Source organism: Pleurodeles waltl, chromosome 5 (assembly GCF_031143425.1).
Source record: "Pleurodeles waltl isolate 20211129_DDA chromosome 5, aPleWal1.hap1.20221129, whole genome shotgun sequence".
NCBI classification, from domain to species: Eukaryota; Metazoa; Chordata; class Amphibia; order Caudata; family Salamandridae; genus Pleurodeles; species Pleurodeles waltl.
This window is the reverse complement of record NC_090444.1, coordinates 1,541,680,629-1,541,691,735: the sequence shown is the minus strand read 5'-3', so window position 1 is coordinate 1,541,691,735 and position 11,107 is coordinate 1,541,680,629. Positions and strand designations below refer to the sequence as shown.

Genomic DNA, 11,107 nt, shown 5'->3' with positions numbered 1-11,107 from the left:
CTACACTGCAAGTGCTGCTGTGACCTCGGTCTAGAAGCGACAATGGCTGCTGCGTCTGGGGAAAGGGCCCCTGCCTTCACTGCACAGGAGTTGGAGAAACTTGTGGATGGGGTCCTCCCCCAGTACATGCTACTCTACGGTCCTCCAGACCAACAGGTTAGTACACAGGGAGCACGTTGTATGGGCTAGGCCTGGGTGGAGAGGGCTGGTTGGAAGAGGGAAGGGGGCAGAGTACATAGAACATTAATGCATGGGAATGAATGGGCCACATGGCCAGAGTAGGGAGGGGGCCACTCACATTGACGGTGCAGTTGGTAATGACTGTTCCTCTTCCCTTATGCATGTCATGTAGGTCAGCGCCCACCAGAAGAGGGACATTTGGCGTGCCATCGCCAAGGACGTCCGGACCCTGGGGGCCCACCAGAGACGGGGCACCCACTGCCGTAAGAGATGGGAGGACATTCGCCGCTGCAGCAAGAAGACGGCGGAGGCTCAGCTAGGGATGGCCTCCCAACGTGGGAGGGGTGCCCGTCGCACCATGACCCCCTAAAGTTCCGGATCCTGGCTGTGGCCTACCCGGAGTTGGATGGGCACTTGAGGACATCACAGCAGACACAAGGGGGTGAGTACAACCTCATTCTGCTGACTTTGCGTGCAGTGGAGGGGTCTGGGTGGGAAAGGTGGGCTGTGGGTGTCCCTAGGCCAGGGCGAGTTAGGTAGGCAAGGCCCCTCTGTAATGTAGGCCATGTGGCACTCTACCCCACCTCAGCAGAGTGGCAAGTCGAGGTATAGTTGCCCCCTGTGGCATCCATGTGCGCTGATGTCCACCATTGCCATGTAGGCCATATCCCAGAAATTGCGTGTGCAGAGTGCAGGAGCACGGCGTAATGCAGGGGGCTGCTGCGTCTGTCTTGTCCGCCAACGGTAGCGGAATGCCATGCACTAAAACTCTCTTTCTTCTGTCTCCCCCACCTTTTCTTGCTCTCCCTGTCCTTTTGTACATCAGCATCAACAGGCGGAGGTACAGTGGCACCGGGGCACGAGGGAGCTGCATCCCACATGGCCATGGAGGGCCACACCACGGACTCTGAATGCACCAGTGGGACGGAGGGCGAGGGGAGCTTCACGTCGGCCACCGGATCACCAACCAGCGACACGGACTCGTCCGCCGATGGGAGCTCCCTTGTGGTGGCGGCACCATCTGTGCACCCCACTTCTACAGGTACAGCCGCCACCTCCCCTACCAGCACAGCCCTCCCAGCAGCCCCTCAGCGTTCGCCCCGTGCCCGCTCACCCAGGAGGGTGGGCATCACCTTCGCCCCAGGCACCTCAGGCCCTGCCCCAGTCACCCCTGCTGCCTTCAGTGAGGAGGCCATTGACCTCCTCAGGTCACTCACTGTTGGGCAGTCTACCATTGTGAATGCCATCCAGGGTGTAGAACGAGAGTTGCAACACGGTAATGCATTCCTGGAGGGCATTCATTCTGGTCAGGCTGTCCTTCTGCGAACCTTGCAATCTCTGGCCTCAGCACTGATGGCAGCCATTGTCCCTGTGTCTAGCCTCCCCCCTCCAACTTCCTCCACCCAGACCCAATCCCCTGTACCCCAGCCCATCCCAAGCACACCTACAGACCAGCATGCACACAAGTCAACACACAAAAGTAGCTCAAGCAAACATAGGCACCACACATCCCACAGGCACTCACACAAGCATCACACCCATACAGACACAGCAACATCCACTGTCTCCACTGTGTCCCCCTCCTCCTCTTCTCCCTCCTCCCCCCCAGTCTCGTCTACACACACACCTGTCACTGGTCCGGAGACCACCGCCGGAGTCACAGCCCAGGAGGGCTCAAGTATCGTCACTGGTCCGGAGACCACTGCCAGAGTCACAGCCCAGGAGGGCCCAAGTATTGTCACTGGTCAGGAGACCACCGCCGGAGTCACAGCCCAGGAGGGCTCAAGTATCGTTACTGGTCCGGAGACCACCGCCGGAGTCACAGCCCAGGAGGGCCCAAGTATCGTCACTGGTCCGGAGACCACCGCCGGAGTCACAGCCCAGGAGGGCCCAAGTATCGTCACTGGTCAGGAGACTACCGCCGGAGTCACAGCCCAGGAGGGCCCAAGTATCGTCACTGATCAGGAGACCACCGCCGGAGTTCCAGCCCAGGAGGGCCCAAGTATCGTCACTGGTCAGGAGACCACCGCCGGAGTCACAGCCCAGGAGGGCCCAAGTATCGTCACTGGTCAGGAGACCACCGCCGGAGTCAGTGCCCAGGAGGGCCCCGGATGCCACAGCCCCGCTGGGCAATGATGGAACGTCATGCCACACACCAATGCCCAGTGTAGAGAACGTCATGCCACACACCAATGCCCAATGTACAGAACGTCATGCCACACACCAATGTCCATATCAGAACCGCCATGTCAAAGCACCGCTGAACAGGGCAAAGACCGCCATGTCAAAGCACAACTGAACAGGGCAAAGACCGCCTTGGCAAAGCACCGCTGAACAGTCCAGAACCGCCATGTCAAGGCACCGCTGAACAGGGCAAAGACCGCCATGTCAAAGCACTGCTGAACAGGGCAAAGACCGCCATGGCAAAGCACCGCTGAACAGTCCAGACCAGCCATGTCAAAGCACCGCTGAAAAGGGCAAAGACCGCCATGGTAAAGTACCGCTGAACAGGGCAAAGACCGCCATGGCAAAGCACCGCTGAACAGGGCAAAGACCGCCATGGCAAAGCACCGCTGAACAGTCCAGAACCACCATGTCAAAGCACTGCTGAACAGGGCAAAGACCGCCATGGCAAAGCACCGCTGAACAGTGCAAAGACCGCCATGGCAAAGCACCGCTGAACAGTCCAGAACCGCCATGTCAAAGCACCGCTGAACAGGGCAAAGACAGCCATGGCAAAGCACCGCTGAACAGGGCAAAGACCGCCATGGCAAAGCACCGCTGAACAGGGCAAAGACCGCCATGGCAAAGCACCGCTGAACAGGGCAAAGACCGCCATGGCAAAGCACCACTGAACAGGGCAAAGACCGCCATGGCAAAGCACCGCTGAACAGGGCAAGCACCGTGTAGGAATGAATAGCCCGCCACATCAGGCATCCTTATCCCATGTGCAGCTGGGACAGTGACAGGACCGGAACTTTCACAGGGAGACTCATCCAGTCTGGGCACCAGTCCTACCCAGTACCAGTAGAGACCTGCATCTACTTGAGAGACTGTGGCTTTGCACTCCCCAGGGTGGCACAGTGGGCAAGCCACCCACTGTAGAGATTTGAGAGACTGTGGCTTTGCACTCCCCAGGATAGCACAGTGGGAAATCCACCCACTGTAGAGACTTGTGAGACTGTGGCTTTGCACTCCCCAGGATGGCACAGTGGGCAAACCACCCACTGTAGAGACTTGAGAGACTGTGGCTTTGCACTCCCCAGGATACATCAATGGGCATGGAGCCCCGTCGTGGATCTGGCTTTGCATTCATCCGGCTGAGGTGCCCCCTCTTCCCTTCCCCCTGAGGTGCCTGAGGTATTTCAATCTGATGCCCCGGCAGTGTTCTCTCCGATTGTGGTCAGGTATCGTTTGTGGGCCTCGCCCATGCATTTTTGGACTGTTGGTGCACAGACATTGTTGTGTACATATCTGCACTACTTCTCGTATTGTATATATAATTATGACTGATTTTCTAATATATATCTGTATATTTTTGTATGACATGTATATTGGCACATTACAATGTTTGGCCGAATTTGGCATTGTCTTTGCATTCTTCCGGGGGGATTGTGGGTTGTTACTGTGATTTTTGTGAATGCATTGGTGTGTATATTGTAATATGCGAGGGTGGGGGTGTTTGGTGGGTGTCCCCCTAACTTTTGCCTCCCCCGTGTCGTAGGTGCAGTACTCACCGGTGTCTTCGGCGCCTACGTAGCTGTTGGTCGTAGAGGAGCAGGAAGACAAGGGCAGGTAGGATTTGTAATTCCAGCTCCATGGTGTCCTCCTTCCTCGTGGGATGTGTTCAGGTGAGCATTTTCCCATAGCAAAAGCTGTTTCCGCCGTGTTTTTATCCACGGTGAATCCGCCCCGGAAAAGGTGGCGGATTGGCGGGTTGTAATACTATGGGCGGTACATTGTCTCCCGCCTGTCTGTTGGTGGTGACCGCCACGCTGCTTGTCTGCACCGCCGTGTCGGGCGGTGTGTTAAAGTGCCTGTCTTTGTTGGCGGTTTCCACCAGGGTCATAATTCCCTTTTTTTGTCCGCCGGCCTGTTTGCGGTATTTCTGCAGCTTTAACACCGTCCGCCAGGGTTGTAATGACCCCCTTAGTGCCATTTTCAACAGTTCCTGGGGGGAGTAAGAGTTTGTTAGTTTTTGCAGGTAAGTAAACCACCTACGGAGTTCAAGTTTGGGTCCAAGGTAGCCCACCGTTGGGGGTTCAGAGCAACCCCAAAGTTACCACACCAGCAGCTCAGGGCCTGTCAGGTGCAGAGGTCAAAGTAGTGCCCAAAACGCATTAGCTTCAATGGAGAAGGGGGTGCCCCGGTTCCAGTCTGCCAGCAGGTAAGTACCCGCGTCTTCGGAGGGCAGACCAGGGGGGTTTTGTAGGGCACCGGGGGGGACACAAGTCCACACAGAAAGTACACCCTCAGCGGTACGGGGGCGGCCGGGTGCAGTGTGCAAACAAGCGTCGGGTTTTCAATAGAAAGCAATGGGAGACCAAGGGGTCTCTTCAGCGATGCAGGCAGGCAAGGGAGGGGGGCTCCTCGGGGTAGCCACCACCTGGGCAACGGAGAGGGCCACCTGGGGGTCACTCCTGCACTGGAGGTCGGATCCTTCAGGTCCTGGGGGCTGCGGGTGCAGTGTCCCTACCAGACGTCGGGTTCTTAGAAGCAGGCAGTGGCGGTCAGGGGGAGCCTCGGGATTCCCTCTGCAGGCGTCGCTGTGGGGGCTCAGGGGGGGTCAACTCTGGCTACTCACGGTCTCGCAGTCACCGGGGAGTCCTCCCTGAAGTGATTGTTCTCCACAAGTCGAGCCGGGGGCGTCGGGTGCAGAGTGCCAAGTCTCACGCTTCCGGCGGGAAACGCGTGTTGTTTCAAAGTTGCTTCTTTGTTGCAAAGTTGCAGTCTTTGGTGAACAGAGCCGCTGTCCTCTGGAGTTCTTGGTCCTTCTAGATGCAGGGCAGTCCTCTGAGGCTTCAGAGGTCGCTGGTCCCTGTGGAAAGCGTCGCTGGAGCAGTGTCTTTAGAAGTGGGGAGACAGGCCGGTAGAGCTGGGGCCAAAGCAGTTGGTGTCTCCGTCTTCTCTGCAGGGTTTTTCAGCTTAGCAGTCCTCTTCTTCTTAGGTTGCAGGAATCTATCTTGCTGTGTTCTGGGAGCCCCTAAATACTCGATTTAAGGGCGTGTTTAGGTCTGGGGGGTTAGTAGCCAATGGCTACTAGCCCTGAGGGTGGGTACACCCTCTTTGTGCCTCCTCCCTCAGGGGAGGGGGGCACATCCCTAATCCTATTGGGGGAATCCTCCATCTGCAAGATGGAGGATTTCTAAAAGTCAGAGTCACCTCAGCTCAGGACACCTCAGGGGCTGTCCTGACTGGCCAGTGACTCCTTCTTGTTTTTCTCATTATCTCCTCCGGCATTGCCGCCAAAAGTGGGGCCGTGGCCGGAGGGGGGCGGGCAACTCCACTAGCTAGCGTGCCCTGGGGTGCTGTAACAAAGGGGGTGAGCCTTTGAGGCTCACCGCCAGGTGTTACAGTTCTTGCAGGGGGAGGTGATAAGCATCTCCACCCAGTACAGGCTTTGTTACTAGCCACAGAGTGACAAAGGCACTCTCCCCATGTGGCCAGCAACATGTCTGGAGTGTGGCAGGCTGCTAAAACCAGTCAGCCTACACGGGTAGTCGGTTAAGGTTTCAGGGGGCACCTCTAAGGTGCCCTCTGGTGTGTATGTTACAATAAAATGTACACTGGCATCAGTGTGCATTTATTGTGCTGAGAAGTTTGATACCAAACTTCACAGTTTTCAGTGTAGCCATTATGGTGCTGTGGAGTTCGTGCATGACAGACTCCCAGACCATTTACTCTTATGGCTACTCTGCACTTACAATGTCTAAGGTTTTGCTTGGACACTGTAGGGGAATAGTGCTCATGCACTTATGCCCTCACCTATGGTATAGTGCACCCTGCCTTAGGGCTGTAAGGCCTGCTAGAGGGGTGACTTATCTATACTGCATAGGCAGTGTGAGGTAGGCATGGCACCCTGAGGGGAGTGCCATGTCGACTTAGTCTTTTTATCCCCACTAGCACACACAAGCTGGCAAGCAGTGTGTCTGTGCTGAGTGAGGGGTCCCCAGGGTGGCATAAGATATGCTGCAGCCCTTAAAGACCTTCCCTGGCATAAGGGTCCTTGGTACCAGGGGTACCAGTTACAAGGGACTTACCTGGATGCCAGGGTGTGCCAATTGTGGAAACAAAAGTACAGGTTAGGGAAAGAACACTGGTGCTGGGGCCTGGTTAGCAGGCCTCAGCACACTTTCAAATCAAAACTTAGCATCAGCAAAGGCAAAAAGTCAGGGGGTAACCATGCCAAGGAGGCATTTCCTTACAGGGGGGGAACGCATAACTCTGATCCCGCCCCCAATCCTGTAGGAATGCGTCTACCGCCGTCGCACCAGGGTCTGGACACCAGCTGAAGTAGCTTGGTAGTTGGGCATTCCATCTGGACACAAAGAGGTCCACTGAACAGGGACCCCAGCGCTTCATGAGTGCGAGGAATACAGTTCTGTCCAGTTGCCAGTCACTGGGATCCTCCAGATATCTGGAATTCCAGTCCGCGAGGGTGTTCTGGGAGCCCGGAAGGTACTCCGCTGTCACCGATATCTGCCGTTGGAGGCAGAAGTGCCAGAAATCCTTTGCCATCTCCGCTAGGGCTCTCGAGCGGGTGTCCCCCCATTGGTTTATGTACTGCACCGCAGATATGTTGTCCATTCTCAAGAGAATAGAACAGGAGACTTTGTCCCGCGTCAGGGACCTGATCGCAAAGGATCCCGCCAGGAGTTCTAGGCAGTTGATGTGAAGGTTGAGTGACCGTGGGGGTCCAGCGTCCCCCGAACGAGACATCCCCACATCGGGCCTCCCAGCCGTAACTGTTGGCGTCCGATTCTATCACGAGGTCCGGCGAGGCTCCAAAAATCGCTCTGCCGTTCCACGCTTCCATGTGGTACAGCCACCACTGGAGTTCCGTCCGTGCCTCCTGGGGAAGAGTTATCAATTCGGAATATGTAAGTCTGCGCCACAGGTGTTGAGCCTTCAGGCGCTAAAGAGCCCTGTAGTGTAGCGGGCCTGGGAAACTGGCCTGAATCGAGGATGAGAGGAGTCCAACTACTCTGGCCAATTGTCGGAGTGAGATCCTGTCGCGTCTCAAGACCTTCGTCAACTCTTTTTTGATTTTGGATATTTTCGAGCCCGGGAGACTGAGGGTGGCTGCCTGGGAGTCAATGAGAAACCCCAGGAAGGTCATTGACTGCGAGGGAAGGAGGTCTGACTTCTAGGAGTTTATCACGAACCCCAAGTCCTGGAGGAACTGAATAGTTGTGTTCGCATTGGATAGCAGATGCATGCAGGATTGGTCCATTAGGAGGATGTCGTCGAGGTAAATGATTAGGCGGATCCCCCGAGACCGTAGGTACTCCACCACTGGTTTTAGCAGTTTCGTGAAGCACCATGGTGCCGACGACAGGCCGAAGGGCAGGGACGTGAATTCGAACACCTGATCCCTCTAAAGGAATGGCAGGAATCGGCGATGAGGGAAATAAATCAGGACTGTCAGGTAAGCATCCTTGAGGTCCAGCAGAATCAGCCAATTCCCGTGCAGAAGAAGATCTCTGAGCATGTGAATGCCTTCCACTTTGAAGTGTCTGTACACAACCCACTCGTTGAAGGCTTTGATGTTGATGACCGGCCGGAAGCCTTTGTATTTCTTCTCTACGAGAAAAAGATTGCTCACAAAACCCCTGGGGTGATGGATTGATATACGAATGGCTTCCGTGTGCAGGAGATCCTGGACTTCCGAGTCTATCCGAGCAGTGTCCGTCTCCATAAAGACTAAAGGTCGCGGCATTTCCTCCTGGACCGGAGTTCCCCAGAACTCTATGTGGAAACCCGTCATAGTCTGTAAAACCCAGGCATCCGATGATACTTGTGCCCACTTGTGCGTGAAAAAACGCAGCCTCCCTCCAAGAATTTGAGGGGAAAAAAGGCTAATACTCAACGTTGGTACCTCCGGGAGCGTTCGCTCCGCCACGGGCGCCTCTTCTGTTCTTTCCTCTACCCCGATTGGGGAAGAAGGCGCCTTGTCGGCCGTCTCGCCATCCATTGTTTCTGGAGGGGTAGGAGCTGGGGCCCTGTTGGTACATGCGGCCGGAGGAGCGACCCCTGCCTCTTCCGGCCCCCCCAAAAACCTTCCACGGGAAGATCTTTTTTATGGAGGTTTGCGCTTTATCAATCGCTGAGAAGGTGGCCACGAACTTGCCCAGTTCTTTCACGAAAGGGTCACCAAATAAATTCCTTGGGCAATAGCCCCTGCCTCTGAGCTGGAGAGTTCTCTCAACTTGGGGTCGATCTTAATGAGCAAAGAGCGTGGCCTCTCCGCAGAGAGATCGCAATTAGCATTGCCCAAGAGACATACTGCTCTCTGGGCCCATCCCGCCACGATAATCGTAGGCAGGGGGGTATTCGTGTGCTTTGCGTGCTCAGCAAGCTGTATTATTTGCGTTAGAGGTCCCAGGACGTCCAACAACATGTCCTGGCATCCTCTCCAGGATCGGTCTATGCCTTTCTTGGGGTATTTGATGTATTTAGCAAAGAATGCGCACATCTTCGGGTCAATCTCTGGGGTTGCCGCTACTTTGCCTGGCAGAGTAGGGCAAGGGCATTCAGACCGCAGCAGTGCCCTAACCTCATCTAGAGGTTGCCCAATTTTGCTGGCGACATAGTCCGCCACCCTATTCTCCGGACGCCATTCAGAGGATCTAGGGTGGTAAATGTCCTCCGGTTGGAACATTTCTGACTCAGTGTCCTCAGCCTCCTGCGGGTCCGATATGGTAGGGGTCGGGCACCTCGGACGCCCGGAATCCTGCTCCTCCTCAGAGGAAGAATCCCCCTCTGTGTCCCCCTCGACCTGCTTGGGTGACCCAGCATCCGGGTCTAATATGTGGTGAACCTCTTCACTAGTCTCTCCGGGGTAAGATGCCTCCCGGAAAGGTGGTCGCTTAAGCGTGTGCGCACTCTTATGGAAGACTTCGGTGAGGATATCGAAGCCTTCCAGGTGCCCTGCGTCGCGCTTGTGAATTTTCTTGGGAGCCGCTGCAATCTTATGGTCAGCACCCGTCCCCCCAAACATGCCTGTCCCCTTAAAAACCTGGTCAGATAGTTTAGCCACACTATCCTTCAGGGGAGCCAGGGCCCTGGTTATGGCTTCAGTAAGGAGGACATCCACCTCAGGGGGAAGCCTCCGCTGCGAGGTGCCCTCCCCTGGGGACAGGTTTGGGTATATATTGTGGTCCTGGGAGGACTGCATGGAGGTACACAGTAGGTGGAAAAGACAAGAGAATCTCCCTTAAAAGTGATGAGGGAAGCCCCCCAGCACTCCTGTCACTAAAAGATGAGACCAACAGTTTTGGCGCGCAATACGCGATCGCTGCGTTCTTCAAATGTGAGCTGTCTTACCACTAATGCAGTGTTTTTCGGGGGTTGGAGGGTTAAATTGAGCTTCACGCTCACCAAAACCCTAACGCGTTATCCTAGAGCGATCGAGCGTTCACCGAGTCTCAGATCGCTGAAGAAAACGCTTCGGGGCACCAGCGCGCGTGAAAGAGCGCCCTCTGGTGGACCCGACAGAAATCAATAATGGAATCTGCGCTCGGGCGATGTAAAGCCTACCACGCGTATTGACAGCAATAACAGTACAGTACAAATAGTGCCGGAATAAAGCGAAGCACAGTCAATAGGCAACAAATATATATATATACTCTTCCAATAACTCAGAGACAGTAAAGGTATAGGCTTAACTGACGAATGAGCAGTGAAGAAAGAGGACAAACAACGGCACCGCAGGATATATATACAGACCATCGGAGAGAACAGTGATTGGACATTGGTTACCATGGAGACTCTGTCTCATGGGTGTTGTAGTTCATTTTTTCTATATGCTGAACTTTGAACTCTGCTGTTAATAAAAGTGAAGAAAGATTATGCATAATCCTCGCCTCTGGTCCTGACATAGAATTAAGTGTTTTGGCTAGGGTTCAAGTCCCATCAACAGGCTGTTTATTTATATATGTAGTTTTCTTTTTTCTTAAATAAATCTAAACAGTGTTTAGAATAATTGCCACCTGGTGTGGGATATAAAACTTGAAAGCCAATGTCCAGAAAACAAGACATGCTGTGCCATATGTCACATGCAAGACTTGGGTTCCAACCGCTTCTCCCTGCAGCTGCTCACCTGTTACCCGCCTCCCAAGCCTGAAACCCGCCCCAATCTGCTCACACGCTTCCTCAAAGAGATTGCCTATCACCTGGAGAACTGCGCACCACCCCGTTTCGTAACAAGCGGATGAGAACGCAGCTCGTCACTGCCAAGAGCCTCCCCTGAAGCTTCAGGTAGTCCTTTTCCCCGTCTCCCCGTCACACTTCTAGATTTAAATTTTCGTGACAGTAGCGTAACAAAACTTGAGTAAAATTAAACGGGTGGTGCCCTTACATCACCCCGTGCCTCTCGCCTTAAACCGCAAGTAACGCGCTTGCCTTCTTGTAACACATTGAGGCTGCACTACCTGACCCCACGGGCGGGGTTTGGACGCTGCGCCGCCCTACGGCTGATCGGGGACGAGCCTTTCGGATGACGTAGCAGCTGTTCTGTTTTGCCTGCGCTGGGAACGTGGTTCCCGTTAGAGCTGGTGCGTAGGGTTCTCGAGGTAAGTGACCAGCGCATCTTCGCCAATCATGATGTTTCTCCGGGCGCGTCCGTGTTCTATTGGCATTTCGGCAGTAAAAAGGTTTCACGGGCTCCGAGGTCGGTCAGCTTACGACATACGCAGCTTCCCAGCCA

The 11,107-nt window shown here is 54.9% G+C and overlaps 1 protein-coding gene across 4 annotated transcripts in view; it reads left to right on the top strand.

Moving 5' to 3' along the window:
• The first annotated feature begins 10,492 nt into the window (after positions 1-10,492).
• FBXO25 (F-box protein 25) overlaps positions 10,493-11,107 on the top strand; it is a 343,865-nt gene continuing 343,250 nt past the window's right edge. For 2 of the 4 annotated variants that reach the window (XM_069235833.1, XM_069235836.1), the window contains exon 1: positions 10,676-10,973. The gene's annotated coding sequence lies outside the window, so the exon portion shown is untranslated. The other 2 variants (XM_069235834.1, XM_069235837.1) reach the window with 2 other exon arrangements.